Source organism: Amblyomma maculatum, chromosome 1 (assembly GCF_055883805.1).
Source record: "Amblyomma maculatum isolate TAMU_Amacu chromosome 1, ASM5588380v1, whole genome shotgun sequence".
Lineage (NCBI taxonomy): Eukaryota > Metazoa > Arthropoda > Arachnida > Ixodida > Ixodidae > Amblyomma > Amblyomma maculatum.
The window spans coordinates 155,870,882-155,888,005 of record NC_139344.1 but is presented as its reverse complement, the minus strand read 5'-3'; the positions used below and the strand labels follow the sequence as shown (position 1 = coordinate 155,888,005).

At 49.8% G+C, this 17,124-nt stretch overlaps 1 pseudogene; it reads left to right on the top strand.

The window, feature by feature from the left end:
• The first annotated feature begins 12,203 nt into the window (after positions 1-12,203).
• LOC146204701 (uncharacterized) lies at positions 12,204-16,164 on the top strand (annotated as a pseudogene).
• Positions 16,165-17,124: the final 960 nt, after the last annotated feature.

Sequence of the window (17,124 nt, the reverse complement as noted above, 5' to 3'; positions counted from 1 at the left end):
ATGGCCCATTGGCGCCTCATCGCACACTGGTCAGCCACCGTACACCGGCTTTTCCATAATAGGCTATATGCACATGAGCAGAGGGAATGACACGCACGTAGCGAAACCAGAATGCATAAAAAACCATCCATTGATCACAGAAATGACCTTCAACTTTGAACACTGCACAAAGCTGCGCGCGCTGGAATGATAGCTATGTAGGAAAGCAAGACGAGAAGGGAACGAGCGGTCTACAGCGGCGGGTGGCGCCGGCAACAATAGAGCAGCCACGAGCGTCCGCCATGCGTCCGCAGTTCCACCACTTTGGTAAGCGCCATGACCGGGGACAGGTGCAACACTGACGCGCCAACCACTCTGTGCGGGAGACCAAATACCGCATCCGAAAATTAAGTGAACTTCACACCTCCCAACCAAGAATGTTACACTGACACTTGCTGTCGTGTAAGATTTCAGTTCAGCCGCAAAGTTTCAAGGATCACTGCGCGCGCACACAGAATTGGTTCACTCCACACACACAAGGTTAGGACACCACTCAGCATATTCCAGAACTTGCCATGTCTGGTCTCTGCATACCAACTTTCAGACTAGCCCCTAACATTCACTTCCCACAGTGACTTCCGCAGGCAGTTATTCAGCGCATACACATACTAATGCAAAACAATTCAATATCACATCACTAGTTTACAGTTGCTAGCACAGCAATCACGCAAACAAACAAAACATATTCTTCTATGTGGCTGTTCGTCACATTCCAGACGAAAGAAATGCACAACCTCTAGGTCACACTTCTGCCGTACAAGCAACCAATGCACTGTGCACTAGTGGGCGTTGAACGGGTCAAACAGGTGGACTGATGTGGTCTGTTGCGATCTTCACTTAACCCCTAATTGTCCAGTATCCAATTTCCTATGTGCCCGCATGACTGCAAAAGATCGCTCTTTGGAGACTATTCGGTTTGAGCCGGCATGAATTCCTTGCTCGACAATGCAATCGGATTGACTCAGACAAACAAGCTCCTACCGCTACCCCAGAGGCTTCTGTTGTGAGAGGAAGAGCCTTTTGATCTGGCGCGACCATTTCCGGCAACGTCAGCCCTCTTCTCTTCTCACAAAACACTTCCTCAGCCTTTTCATGGTGAGACTTTCCTTGCTTTGTGCTGGGAATCATCGTTATTTTGTGGTACTCAGTTTTGCATAGGCCGGTATGTTCGGAACAAACGTCAGGTGCCCCAGTTAGGACTTCAGAATGCTGGAGTCCTTGTTGCACCATTAACGCTTCGTCAGAGGTCTCAAACTTTAAAGGCTAATTCTAGTTTCCAAAATGTGAGGTCCCCTGCACCTCATTGAACCTGTGGAGATGAACCACATACGCACTCGTTGTCGGGTCTCCACAAATATATTTGACAGGAGCCGCTGAGCCAGACGGGGACGGAACAGCGAACTGCCAGCATTCAGTTCTGTTGCCACGAAGAACGAACTGCGCGTATTTGGCAGGCGTGCTGCGACTGTCATCTTCTTTTGCGGTGGGACCACGATGACATGCCACAGGGCCTTCCCTCTAGCGATGAAGCCACGAGCGAAAGGGAATGGTGAAAAGCGGAGGCTGTGGCTGCGAATCGTACGCGGCGAGAACTGGCATGATCGGGAGGGGTTGCAGTGGCACAGTTGGCGATGATGTCTGATTCAAGATGGGCAGGTTTGAGTCGACCAACGGATATCGTGTCCTCGGCCGTTGATGCGCAGTAGAAAGTGCTTAGGAGCATGCCGGAGCACTTCGAACGGACCATCATATGGTGGCCGTAAGGATGGACGTACGGCGTCGTGGCAAAGACGTGAGTGCACCGCTAAAGGTTGGCGGAGACGTGGATGCGACGAGAATATTTTCGCTGCCGTGGTGGAATAACAGTGCTCATAGCGCTACGTAGACGGCAGGCGTAATCTGTGACGTCAGCTGGCATGGGTGGCGAAGGCTCGAAGACATCGTCAGGGACACGAAGAGTAGCTCTAAACGTCAGCTCTACCGCACAGGTAGAAGAGTCACTGTGAAGTGAGGTGCGGAGATCAAGTAGGACAAAGGGTAGGTGCTCAATTCATGGTGCAGGGAAAGCGGAGGCCATAAGTGAAGCTTTCAACTGTCGGTGAAAACGTTCAGTGATACCGTTGGAAATGGGGTGGTAAGAGGTAGTCTTATTTGATTGACGGCGAGGAGCGGAGATAGGTTGGCAAATAATATTGAGTGAAATTGACGACCATGATCAGTTGTAATGGTGGAAGCGACACCATAGCCGCTTATCCAGAGTGTGATGAGCGCTCTTGCGATCGACTCTGCTGTTATGTCCAGAACGGGCATCGCTTCAGACCATCTCGTGAACCTGTCAATGCAGGTTAACAGGTAGCGGTGGTTCCCGCAGGGAGGAAGGGGACCGACAATATCGACGTGCAGGTGGCTGAAGCGGGCGTCCGGAGACGGGAAGGATCCAAGAGGAGTCGCAGTGTGTCGGTGCACTTTGCTGACAGCTGAGGTACGTGCGCGACCAGCGGCGAACGTCGACGATGCGAGGCCAGACATAATGGGCCGTGACGAGGCGCTGAGTTGCACGAATGCCAAGGTGGGTCAAAGACTGGAGGGCATCAAAGACGGTTTGGTGGTATGATAGAGGCACGTAGGGGCGAGGGCGACCGGTTGGCGTATCACAAACGAGAGGAACGGCACAGTCAGGGAGCAAGACGTCCTCCAACACCAGAGAGGTGTCGCGCATGGGAAGCCACTGCAGCTCGGCATCGGCTCGTTGAGCAGCAGTCATAGCCGTGAAGTCGATGACTGGCTGTCCATTGCCCTTAGCATTGACTTCAGCGCGAGAAAGATCATCGGCAACTATGTTCGACTTGCCGCTGACGTGACGAATGTCGCAGGTAAACTCGGAAATGTAGGAGAGCTGCCTGATTTCGCGAAGAGCATAGGAGGAACTGTTGGATGCCAGCACAGACGTCAGACGTTTGTGGTCAGTCAGGATATGAAGCTTGCGTCCTTCGAGAAAATGCGGAAGTGCTTCACGGCTGAATACTATTGCTAGCAGTTCTCGGCCGAAGATGCTGTAACGGCGCTCAGGGGGCGCAAGCTTTTTGGAAAAGAAAGAGACTGGCTGCCAAACACCAGCGACAAACTGTTTCATGACCGCGCCAAGAGCAGTGTCTGATGGGTCAGCCATGACGGACGTGGGCGCGTCACATTTGGGATGAACTAGGAGCTTGGCGCCAGCGATGGCAGCTTTGACACCGCTGAATGCGCTGTCAGCGGTATCGCTCCAAGCGACAAGAGCTGTCGGCTTGCGTTGACCCGAGAGAAGGTCGTGAAGAGACTGCAGCATTGCAGCGCAGCGAGGAATGAAGCGCGGATAATAGTTGGCGAGGCTAAGAAACTCGCGCAGATGCCGGGTGGCGGTGGGCCGGAGAAACTGAGTGATAGTAGTAACACGGGCCGGTAACGGGAGGATGCCATGGGCGTTCGCGCGATGGCTGAGAAAGTACAACTCTGCAACGCTAAACTCGCTTTTAGGTCCATTGACCACAAGACCAAAGCGGGTAAGCCTTGCGAGGACTTGACGCAGGGGGAGCTTGTGGGTCTCTACCGTAGGGCTGAAGACGAGAATGTCATCAAGGAGGAGGAGGAGGAAGATGAGGAGGAAAGGCAGGGAGGTTAACCCGTATAAGCAACCGGTTTGCTACCCTGCACTGGGGGAAGGAGGTGGGCGGATATAATCGTTGTGAGGGAGGGATGGTTGAAGTTAGTACAGTCACATCACCGACATGCCACATCACATCACAGTCATATCACTTAACATAACAGCAAACTCATAGTCTTTCGATTAGGCCTGTGATTTTCATTAAGCGGAGGCGTGCCTGGAAGCAAAATACGCAAAGCAGCACATCAAACTGCGTAGGACTTAGTCAACAAAGCTCTGAAAAGTCTGGACCTCATTGCAAAAACCGAAATGCATCCTCGGACATTCAGACATGCCAAAAGGTTAAATAATGGTGGTCATCGAGATATCCGAGGGCTCCACAGGAATCTGGTGATATGCCTTCACGAGATCAACCTTGTTGAAGATTGTGCAACCATACAGGGCCGATGTAAAATCCTGGATATGTGGAACTGGGTAGCGGTCAGGGACTGTGGCCTTGTTGAGAGCCTGGTAATTGTTGCAATGGAGCCAGTCGCCGTTCATATGTGAAGGGTGCATGCCCAAGGACTGGAGGAGGGACAGATGAAGCTAAGCTCCAGCATATGCTCGAATTCTTGTTTGACGACAGCGAGGCGATCCAGTGCGAAGCGACGAGCACAGTCAAACACGGGAGGCCCAGTCATCACAATATGACGAGTCACGTTGTGCGCGACTGGTGCTTGAAGGGACAGGGGTCGGAAGACGTCCGGAAACTCTGCAAGTACACTGGTCCAAGGGTCGGAAATTGTGCTGTGCGCCTGGATGAGCAAGAGTGGCGGAACGCGGCAAGAGACGCCTTGGACTACTAGGCTCGTTTCAGAATTCAGTATGCGGTTTTGCCGCATGTCAACTAGGAGCCTGTAGTGCCATAGGAAGTCGGTGCCGATGATTGGCGAGCGCATATCAGCGATGACAAATAGCCATTGATATATATGGCGGAGTTCGATGTCTAATGTCACCGATTTCTGGCCGTATGTCCATATGGTCGATCTGTTGACTGCGATCAGAGGTGGAAAGTCTGACGGACGGCGTCGCTCAGCCAGCGTAGGCGGAAGAACACAGATCTCGGCACCAGTGTCGATGAGGCAGCGGACTTTCGTTATGCGGTCAGTGACAAGGAAAAGGCGACTTGATCGGGACCCGAGAACACCGGTCGCCTTAAGTGTTCGGCCGGACCGTTTCCTGCGAAGGAGCAGGGCTGGCAGCATTGGCGTGTGCGAGAGCCATAGCGGAGGTGGTACCAACAAAAGGTCCTGGAAGGCGGAGAACGGTTGCCAGGAGCACTGGGGCTGGTACGGTGGTATGGAGATGAGGAACGCGGCCGCCATTTACTAAGGGCTGCAACTTTCAGCTATAAGCCGCGCTACTTTCCGAGTGAGCTCCTCATTAGCATCGGTGAGGCGGGCATAGCGATCGTCAGCAGCTGTGCTGGGCAACTAAGGTGCAAGAGGACGATGACTTGTTTCCACGAAGGGAAACCCGATGTCCATGATCTTATCTACCCGCGTAGAGAGGGATTCTGGTGCCTGATATCAAGACACGGTCAGGATCATACGCTCATGCGGTGGTAGGAGCTGCAGGAAGAGTTCCCGCAGGAGTGCGCTGTCGTGTGAGTCAGCGGAGTCTGCAGCCAGGACAGTCATGTGACACAACAGCTCGATAGGCTTGCAATCTCCGAGCTCTTCTGAGGTAAGGAGTTGCTGCAGACGACGCGGCTCCGTTTAAGAAGTTTGCTGGATGAGCGTCGCCCGACGATGATTGTAAGGAGAATCGGTAGGTGGAGAGCGGAGGACGTCGCGAACAATCGCAGAAGTAGTAGGCGTGAGCGCGCCAATGACGTGGTTGAACATGGTCACCTGTAAAGTGACACGATGCCGGCGGAACAAGGCCTCAATGGTGAGGAAACGGTTCCGAGTCCGATGACCACAAGTCAGGGAGCTTGAGAGCGGAGACCGCGGACACGCCATGTGAGGCGACGGAGACGGTACATGAGTGCAGGAATCCGAGGCCATGGCTTAACCGATCGAAGGTAGGCGGGGCCTCGAGCTCTGGGCGCTGGTAGGCCCAACGAAGCGGTTGATGCAAGCGCAGGGAAGGAGTAGAAAGCGAAGACGCGAAGTCCGGAGTCACCAAATTTGTGGCGATGAACCCCAGACACACTCGTTGTCGGCTCTCCACAAATATATTTGGCAGGGCCCGCTGAGCCAGGTGGGAAGGGGACAACGAACTGCCGGCATTCATTCCTATTTCCATGAAGAACAAAATGCGCGTGCTTGGCAGGCGTGATGGGACTGTAGTCTTTTGCGGTAGGACCACGATGGCATGCCACAAACCAACCTTCCCTATCGGAGGCATCCCACATTCTCTGTGCAAGATAGGGCCATATCTCTTTCGTGTGAACTTCGCAACTTTGAGATTCTGGCAGCACGAGCTGTTCGTACATCTTAGCGCCAACATTTTCTTCACGAAAATGTAGCTTGTTGTCTACAATCTCCCATGGCTACTTTCCCTCGCCTGTTTCCTAACTTCTAACGAGACAAATTATCCCGCTGCTCCACCTCTAAATCCTGCGCCCTCAATGCAGTTTTTGACACTACTTGTTCCTGACCTACTGCAACAGGTGGGACTACTGGCTCCGCATTCTCGTTCAACTCGAACTCGAGTGTAGTTTCTGTTTGAACTTCGCCTAACTCGTCTGCAGCGCTCACCTCTTCCTCAAAAACAGCCCTCTCTTCTGTGTCTGTCATACGTTGCCCTACGATGTGTTGGAGCAATGAATGTATTTCTGGTGTGAGAAACGCACCTACACCTTCGGCTAGCTCTGTAGTGACAGTGCATAGTATTGGCACCTGCTGATTGAGTGTTTCTCCTTGCGATACTACTGACATAGGCACATACATTAAGTCTGCATCCATGATTTATCCAAAAGCACCTGTTAAATTTATTTTACCGGATAAGTCATCTCGACACGATGCAGGTATGGTCGCTGCTCTCAATACTGTAATCTCTGCTCCTGAGTCCATACAAGCTTCTGTCTGGCTATCTCCGATTTGCAGTTTTACCCAAGTGAGAGAGATTCAACCACTTAATCGCGTAGGAGTCTGGTTTATCGGGGAGGAGCATTTCATCTCGGGCTACAAGCTTGCTCGTGTTCTGCTTGGAATCTGCGGCCCCTTGTCTTTGGTGTGCATTTGGGCAGTGAATGGAGATGTACCCATATTTCTTATAGCGAAAACACTTCACTGTATTTATTTTTGCTTCCAGCGTTAGAGCTTTGGACTAGCAGCGGTTTTTCCCGTTTCTCCCCACCTTGCTGGGGAAGTTTAAAACCTTCGAAACGCTTCCATGGTTTATCTACACGTCGACGTTCATCGAAAGTTTCCGCTAATCCAGCAATCTAATCTGCAGTGAGCCAGCTCTTATTCTCATTTTGCATGACAGAAGTTTTGACTTCGTCTGGCAGCACTTGTTTGAAACGTTCTGCTATTATCAAATCTCTCAACCCCTCCAGGCTTTCAGAACTTACGGCTATTCACATAGTACGCAAACATTGTCTCCAGCCTGGTCACTACCTGATGCCATGAGTCACCTTGATTTTTGCGTACCACTATAAACAACCGCTTGTATTCATTCGGCATCATTCCGAGCTCTTTTAGAACTCTCTCCTTCAGCTTCTTATATGGCCTTACCCATCGGATTCACTGGCTGCAAATGCCCTCCAGTGAAGAATAGAAATAAAATAGTTCCACTAATTTCCTCCGGAACTTGAAGGGTTTCTATTATTGTTTCTACACTTTTGAACCATGCGGGCGCCATTGGATCCTTTTCTGGAATAGGAGCCAGCATCACATTTAGTTTTTCTTTTTTTTTTTTTTCATAACCGCCCAACTTTGGGCCTGACCCCTGTTCATGTTGCACATCCAATAATGACTGAAGTTGCATTTGCGGCAGTTTTATTTTCTCCAGCTCAAGATGGAGCTTTAACTTTTCAATTTCAAACAATTGACTCTTATGCTCCTTTTCAACCAGCAACACTTGCGTCATATTTCCTAGTGCTTGTTCTTTTGTTAGTACTCGTTCTGTTGACGCAGGTTGCACGACAGGCTCTAGACCATTCCCTGTGGCATTCCATTTCTGTATCAATCATTGTAGCTACTTATAGCATACGATCACTTCACAGACATGGCGAATTCGGAGAAAGCAAAACGGTATCCTACCTCTTTCGATGCTCCGTCGATTACACTGCTGTCGCACTCGGCGTGATGACAATGGGCTTCTAGAAGGTAGATGCCCACGAGTGGATCCTGGTCCCTCAGCACCTCATACCTTGGACCTTGCTTGACTTGGTCGCCTGGTTCTTGCTTTGAACATTTAGATGTGGATGCCTGGTTCATTTCAGTAGTTTGCTGTCTCGAACCCTCGATAGCTTGTTGCCCAGCTCCTTCAGCTCCTCGCTGAACTGAGCCACCGACGTTTTCTCTAACTAGACTGGTGATCTTGAAGCTTCTCGACGTCAGTTTTTCGACGCAGCCTCACGTTGTCTCCCTTAGGACGAACTACTTTGTAGCTTGTCCACCGATTTTCTGTTCTCACCTTCCGCCCAATGCCTCGAGTTGACTGACGTTGCGATCCTGTCGACTGCACCAGTTGAGTTTTTCCTTCATGTGGAGATGTTGGGAAAACACTTGTTGATAAGGATCATCGATGTTCGTGATATAATGATGGTTCGGACTCGCAAACATTCACATTACTTGATGGCACGACAGAAAGGTTAACTATTTAACACATAAATAAAACAAGGAGAAAACTATTTACATTACTGAACCGTTGATAAGACGAACTCAGCCCTGGTCTAACCAAGAACACATACTTTAAGCCCTCTGTCTCCGCCCTAGGCGGGGACAGCCACCAATAAGCAATTAGGCGACTCTTTCCACCAATAGATGGTCAGGGAAAGGGAAATAAAGTTTCCGTCAGCTAAATAAAGATTGGGGAAAGGATATCGGCTAATCAAATACTTGAGAAAGGAGACGTCACAAGCAAACATACCAACAGTACTGAATAACTGCGATCCGAACATCTGCCTTTTTTTCTCTCCGCACATGTGCATACGGGACAAATGCTGTGGGAATAAACGTTAAAGTTCTTTATATATGAAAAAAAAAGCTGTTGCTGATGGGTCAAACGCTCAGTACCAACTCCAGCTTAACCAAGCGCTTCTTCTGAGCACCTGCAGCTCAAAAGACCTATTAGCGCCTCATCGCACACTGGTCAGCCATTGTACACCTGCTTTCCCACAATAGGTTATATGCATATGAGCAAAGGCGCACATAGCGCACGTAGCGGAACGAATGCATAAAAAACTGTGCACTGATCACAGAAATGGTATTCAACACTGAACACCGCACAAAGCTGCGCGCCGGAGTGACAGCCATGGTAAGAAGGCGAAACGAGAAGGGAACGAGCGCTCTACAGCGGCGGGTGATGCCGGCAACAATAGAGCAGCCACGAGCCTCCGTCGTGCGTCCGCAGTTCTACCACTTTGGTAATCGCCGTGACCGGGGGCAGGGGCCCACTGATAGCCACCTCACTCCAGTCACTTTGTGTGAGAGACCAAATACCGCGTCCGAAAGTTCAGCGAACGTCACGGCCTATAGCCACGAGCATTTAAGGACGAGTGCTGTTCACATCGTGGATCCACCTCCTTTCTGCATAACTCCGAGGGCGCCATCTTACAGCCATTCGGATCCGTCCCCATCCACAGCGTGCACGGTGCCGAGAAGTCGCTATAATCTCTATATCCACTCTCCCCACCTGCTAAACGCGCATCACATCGCATGTCTTCACCTCCGTGCCATTCACGAGAGAATGAGAGAGAGAGACTGTATTAAAGGAAATGAGTTTTAGACCCCCTGGGTACCCGCTACGTCAAAGCGTTCATGTCCATTTTATTCGTGACGTCGGCCGCCCAAGTCACCGCAGAAAGCTGGGATGTCCGGTCCGGTGCAAAAGTCAGGGCCTCCCTTTCCTCCAAGCTTGAGTTGGCGGGCTGTCCTTGCGCGGGAGGGTTAACAAGCAGCCAAAAAGGATGTGGGTGTGGGCAGCCAAAAGGACGGGGGCGTAAGGGTCGCTGTATAGGGAGCATGCAGGGGAGGTTCCACGATAGTGGGACAGCAGCTGAGAAAACGAAAGAGAGCGGGTCTGAACTTCAGATGATCGGCTTAGAGTGGGTAAGGAGAGGAGAGTAGGACCAATGAGCGCTTAAAGTTGCGCATCCGATCCCTCGAGAAGCCCATCGGTGCTGTCCTGAGCCTGGCTAATCAAACCTAAGGCCAAATAATCGGCCGTCTCGTTTCCGGTATTCCCTGACTGAGCTGGCATTCCCACAGGAGCTCATATCCTGCGTAGTTAAATTTTGGGTGGAGGTTTTCAACAAGTGTCAGGCATGAGTGTGAATCCTGCCTCTGGCAAAGTTTAACGGAGCTGTTTATGAATCGCTAAGGATGTCTCGGGCATCCGAATGTGCAAGGGCTAGGGCGATGACTGTCTCTGCCTCTTCGGTCGTATAGAGCCCTTTGGAAGAGGGTGAGTGAAGGATGGAGGCACGGCGTCAGAAACTCGCTGGTAGAATAGCGCCCGACGCTGGCGGTCGAGGCGGCACCAGCTCGAAGCGTGTTCGGGCATTTGGAATCGCGTCTGTCACTGCTTTGCGTCGTCAGTTCATTGCGTTTCTCTTAAGTAGACGGTTCAATATACGCTCTGGGAGCACTCAGACGCGCTACTTCTACGTTCTTGTCAGGCCACCGTACAGACGTACACCTCGAGACCCCGGACTTTAAGCCCTGGCTGTGTGTTATTGTGCCATTGTGGAGCCTGCAATCGTTTTGCTCTGCAATTACCCTGAGGTTGCAGAAAACGTACGACTTGGTTCACGCGATGGTGTGCGCGCACTGCTGCATTTGGCGGACGTGCAAAAAATAGCCATTCATAAGCAAATGCATCACGTGGAGCAATGTACGATCACAGTTTATCTTCAAGAAATAGGGACATGTTGGCGTGGAACACTTTGTTATGGCCTCGTCTTCTGCTTCCCCTCCCTTCAATTAATTTGGGACTTTTCTCCGTTCCTGTTAAATTCAAATTAACAGGCCTTTACTCAATACTCCAATATCACACAACACTTCTATCCTCAAACTCCAATTATTTTTCGAAATAATTACGAAAGCGGGAACGCTGAAAAGCACTCACTAGACAATAGGAAATGACCAACCTTTTTCAAACTTAGATCCCTGGCACACCAAAAATTATAGAAGACAAGATTTTTATGCATAAAGTGCCACAGTCCATTTTTTTTTAATTAGTTTTCACATCTGAAAGGATACTAATGCGTCAACTTTCCTCATCCAAAGCCCTATCTACGCTCACCTTAATTTTTTGATTGGGGCTTAATAATACAGCAAGAGCGCGATATCAATAAAGCGAATAATCTGCACATAAACTGAAGAAATACCGCGCGCAACTGGTGCAAAGGCGATTTTTCCCCAATTTTCCATCGAATTCCTGCTTTTTTTTTTAATGGGGCTGCTTTTTTTTTCATTTTTTATCTCTTTCCTATTCTTTCAAGAGAAGGTCGCATGGCTGCTACTGCGCGGTCAGGCATAGCATACACATTGCACGCTTAGAAAGACAGAGGTACCGTTCTCCCGGCGTAGCCGAGGTGTACTTACGTCATGCGTTACCATTGGTTATTTGTAACGTTTCATACGAATTTTGTAATCTATTGATTACTTTTTGCAAGGAGTACCGTCCTCAATAGTCCAAATATTTTTCAGGTATTCTGTAGACGGTAATCAGTTACTTGTGATAAACAAGTTGCAACCAAAGTTATGACTTCGATTTTCTGAATTATGTGGGAACAGTGCAGTGCAAGAGCGAGATATTGCTTGCCATTGGATGAGCAGTGGTCGTGCTACAAACAAGCCGCACGTGCAATGATTTCCGAACGTGCGGCCAGCCTCAGCGGCCAGCATGCGACATAGCCCGTGTTCCGGGGTTTGAATTTCTTCATGACGGCGGAACAGAAGGTCAAGTTTAGTGAGTTGAGCTTTGTCGCGCCAGAGTACAAACAACAAAGCGCGGCGCTTAGTGGGGCGCGCAAGGTATTCGTACACCTCAGCTCTTAATTCCCACCATCGCTTAACGCCAGGAAACATACCGTCATTGCTAACGCTTTCACAAGGACATTACCGACGAAAACGTAGAACACTGCCTGTGACAATTATTAGCGTATTAATTAAAAGTTGTAAGAAAAATAACGTAAATAGTAATCCATTACTATTTTATGATTGTTCAGTTAGTTTTTGGAGGCTGCAATTGACCACAGGAATCGGTTATCGTTGTATTTGTTCGGTTTGTGCTGACCAACGAAGCACTGACATGTACATTGACCTTGGCACTGACGCGTGAAGCACCAACGACAGCTATGACCAGCCTGCAGCTCCCAACCTTCGACGACAAGTCAGATAAGTGCGAAACGTACCTTATAAGGGCAGAAGCATATTTTGAAGCCAATGCTGTTACTGACCCAAAACGGCAGCGAGCCTTGCTTGTGGCAGCACGCAGACGGCGCAAGTGCTAGCGGGGCGGATTGCACCTCGGACACCGAATTCCCTCACTTATGACGAAGCAGTCGCAGCTTTGAACAGCTACTACGACCCGAAGCCTCAAGAGATAGCAGAGAGTTATAAATTTTTCACCTGCTGCCAACAAGAGGTGAGGCACTGTACGCATTTCTGGTCGAAATACGGCGCATAGCAGACGGATACACATTTGGGGAATGCCGAGGGATAGATAGAATTATTTGCGGTGTACGCTCAACTAACCTACGCAAGCAGTTACTGGCAAAGAAAGACTTGCCGCTGGAGGGCCGAAGCGCTATGAATAGCAGCACAAACAGCCGAGAACGATGCAAACGATATTAGTGCAGAAGAACCAACGGTGCTAAGAATGCAAGCCAGTCATCGCTCTTCGTCTAGAGATAACCAGCGGCGCAGCGCAGGAGTGCGGACGATGATGAAGCTCGAAGCAGGATGATAACGCCTTCCGCTGGGCTAACGTACGGTGTTTGTTGCAGGCAACGTGGTCATTTGGCGAAACGCTACAGGGCCAGAACAGATGAAAATGCTGCTAGGCGAATCTAAAGCGTCAGGGAACTGGCAGTTGAAGCCGTGTCTAGCAACGAGAACACGGATGAAGCACACGTCTGGACGTTAATGTCTGGAAGGAAAAACTGCTTGGAACCACCGTTTCGCCGCACATTTCGGTGCGAGGAAATAGATCTGGACATGGAAGTGGACACAGGATTCCCGGTTTGCGTCATATCACGGAACGTTTATGACCGACATAGAGCGCAGTGGCCACGCTTGAAATCGCCACATGTGAAGTTGTCATGTTACGCGGGATAACCAGGATAACATGTGAAGTTGTCATGTTACGCGGGATAACCAGGATAACTGCCGGTGCTTGGCGAACTCAAACTTCCGGTGCGATACAAAAATACGTCGGTAACGTGTCCACTTATTGTGCTTGACTGTTCAGGAGGACCGAGCCGATACGGCCGCGGTCCGATTGCGGCACTTGGCAAAACGGGTGTTCCGATGGAAGAACTCATTGTGCCGGATTCGACAACAGGAAACACGCCAATCGACCACATGGTGAACAGACTGCTCGCTGAGTATAAGGATGTCTTTTCGACTCACCAGGGGCCGCCCGCCAGCCTAAAGCTCAAGGAGACGGCGACACCGAAATTCTGTAAGGCCAGATCACTTCCTTACGCCCTCCGTGATAAGGTCTCTCGTGAAATTGAATATCCCTGTGCAATATTCAGAATGGGCTACGCCCATCGTAGTTGTCATGAAGAAAGATGCATGGCGCCGTAAAAATATGCGAAGACTTTAAAGTCACGCTTAACCCTGCATGTGATATAGAGCATTACCCACTTCCAGTAGTCGAGGACATGTACGCAAACTTAAATGGAGGTGAATACTTCAGCACCGTGGATTTGAAGGACGCGTACAACCAAGTGCCCCTTGACGAAGCGTCACGCGAACTTTGTGCCATTAACACGCATCGCGGACTTTTTCATTACAACTATCAGTACACTATCATGGAATATTAATATCGCGGAAGCGTTTAAGAACGGTTTGTACTTACCTATTCTCCCTGAGATCGCTGTGTGATGCACGTATAAGAAAAATGGTTTACAAGAGCTTAGGCGAGTCGGTACTAAGATAATGCCTCACTCTATATGGGTCCGCCTCCACTTACAAATTAAATATTCTAAACGGTATTTTAAGAATTGCCTCTAGCCTGTCCTATGGTACTAACTTCCACAATGAAAGTGTATTACTGCACATGGTTCGTTTCGACATATTGTCCATAGAGAAATAGTTTTCATATGAAATTTTGTATAAGCACTACTTTTCTGAAGGTTTCAAATGTAAGAATAGAAAAACGCGATGTTTGCGCCGTACAGAAAGATTTATAGTTCCGCGTGTTTACACAGATTACGGGGGAAAAAAACGAGGGTTTTTATGTACCTTGTACCTTCAATAAATCTGAAATCAATACGTCACTCACATCTCTTCGAAAAATTACAGTCCATTCGGTCATTTGTACAATGCGATTGAGCGTTTACAGTTCGCCTGTGCTGTTTCATTCTAGATACATTATCAGTAAGGAATACTGTATAGCAGATTTTTTTTTGCACTTAACTTTCATTGATTTGTGTTGCAAATTATATTTTTTTGTTCTTTTCATTTCATGTATTTTTCATGTCAATGCTGTTTTTAATATTGTTTTTTTTTTTTTTTATGCATGGCTCGGCACGCATGCAATGATGCTGCCCAGCTCCATTCACAAGCATGTATACGTAAACGAGCTGGTTATTATTTTGTAAATTTGCTGCCAATAAACAGACTTCAGTAGCTATAGGCAACCTGTAATGAACTTTGCTGCGTCGATCGCCGCGCCGTAACATATCCTAGCGGGAAGAGCAAATACTTCTGAGGCGGCTTTTTAGGGTATTTTCACGCCACTTGCATGAGCTCACAGGGATCATATTGCACGCTCGTCGAAGCTTTGCTTGGCGTGTGTCATATAACTGGGCTACATCCAAAACGCCCGGGCAAGGACGTTATCAGACACACGCGTATCTATAATGCTGCTGAACATGCTCGGTCGTTTATTGCGAACCAAGCAGCTAACAGCAGCATTTTTGAGTCATGCTGCGGGACAATTGCAGCGCTACCTATGCAGTGCAGGTTCCCTATAGCTTCTGCACCAGCTATATTTCAAAGAAAGACGGACGCTGTACTCAGCGGGCTACCAGGCGTTCAAGCCTATACCTTGGCGACGTTAGTGTCTGAAGGCAAAGGGGACAAGGAAGCGCTGTTCAAGAAAGTGTTGAAACGATTCCGGGAGCATGGGGTCAAGTTTAGAGCCGACAATGCAAGTTCCGGCAGCCTTCAGTGACTTACCTCGGGCATTGTATCGATCGGCAAGTCCTACAACCTATCGAAAAGAACGTAGACGCCATCATGCAAGCCCCGCGCCTAAGTAACGTGAGCGAGTTGCGTTCGTTCCTTGGTATGCTCACGTACTACGCACGGTTTCTGCCGAATATGTTGACTGTGCTCAGCCCGTTATATCTGCTCATGTAAAAGAAACCTGTTGGGAGTGGTTACAGCCGCAGCAGTCGGCATTCGAGCGAGCTAAACAAAGCCTGAAGAATGCGCAAATTCTCGTGCATTTTGATCCTATAACAAGGAGCTGAAACTAGAGTGACGCATCTCCGTATGGTGTGGGCGCAGTGCTATTTCATTCGATAGGAAATGAGCACTCGCCAATTGTGTTCCGTTCAGAACACTAACAAAAGCAGAGCAAATCTACTCGCAGCTGGAGCGAAATGCATTAGCCCTCAGCTCTGGAGTTTCTCGTTTTCGTGACTATTTTCTAGGTCGGCAGTTTACTCTGGTGACCGACGATCAACCACTGCTGGAACTGCTCAGGCCTGACAGTCAGACGCCGCCGATGGCTGCCGCGCGAATTCAACACTGGGCACTATTCTTGGGTTGCTACCAGTACAAGCTGAAGTACGCGCCAAGAAAACAGCTGCTGACAGCAGATGCCCTCAGCAGGCTACCAGCGCCGACTACGGAATCGGGGACCAAGGGTGAACCGCCGGAATATGTCTTTTCATTGGAATCCCTGGAAGAAGGTATAGTGACGACCACGAATCGCAGGAGCTGACGGCCAAGGACCCGATGTTAGCCAGTGTCACGCACTTCATTTTGCATGGATGGCTTCAAACCACTAAAGGTATGGCGCGAGACTTGCCGTTTTTTGATCGTATAAGCTGGACCTATAGTTGGCTCACCGTCTAGTCTACTGGGGCAACAGAGTGGTGATACCACGGAAAGCGCAGGAATGGATGTTACAGCTGGTACATGAAACTCATCAGGGCTCCTCGTCAATGAATTCAGTCGCGAGGTCATTGCTGTGGTGGCCAGGCCTGGACAGGGACATTCAAAACTTGTCTGCGCAGTGCCAGAACTGCGTTGTTGTGCCTGGCCAAAGCCGCCCAGAAATTCAGCCGGACGCCAAACTTCTTCGGCGAACGCCTCCTTAAAAACTCTGGATACTTCTCTGCAAAGCATCAGTGCACTGGAGGCGAGCCGTGCCAAAAGGAGAGAAGCGACGTGTTTCAACGTGAGCTGAGCGTCCAGACAGCACGGCGCCGTGGCCCTGACGGTGAACCCTTTCTCGGCCCGCGGCATATTTGAAGCGAGAGCGCAGCAAGCTCTCCCATTGGCCCTGCGAAAGTGCTGCCGTCGGATTGGACCATTTGAGCGTCAACGATTCTCGGTTACGGAGACTCAAGTGCTTCCGTTCGAGACTCCGAGTGTGAGTTCGTCCATCGGGAGCAGTTCGCCCCGTGAGAGACGGACGCGGTGGAATCTCCCCGGCCGTCGCTGCGCGAGAACAGTCGCGTATGGCTATGTTAGCTTTCAGCCCCAGAGCCGAACTCGTTGTGTAAATGCCTGTAAATAGTGTATAAAACTTTTTCTTCATTTCACCAGCGCCGACTCAGATTCATCGCTACCGGCCAGGGAGCTGACAGCCCTCGTTCACGAAACGGGTGACGAGCGCTACGCAACCAACTCCTTGGCACAACCCTGTTGACGGCGGTCTACTGTGTGGATAACCCCACCGGCACAACATTGGTGGCAGCGGTGGGATTGACCGGCATCAGGCACATCGGCGCGGTGAGTACCTGAAGTTTCCCTCAAACGCCAGACTTCTCTAACACACCCCAGTCGAAAAAAACTACAGAACTGTGTTAA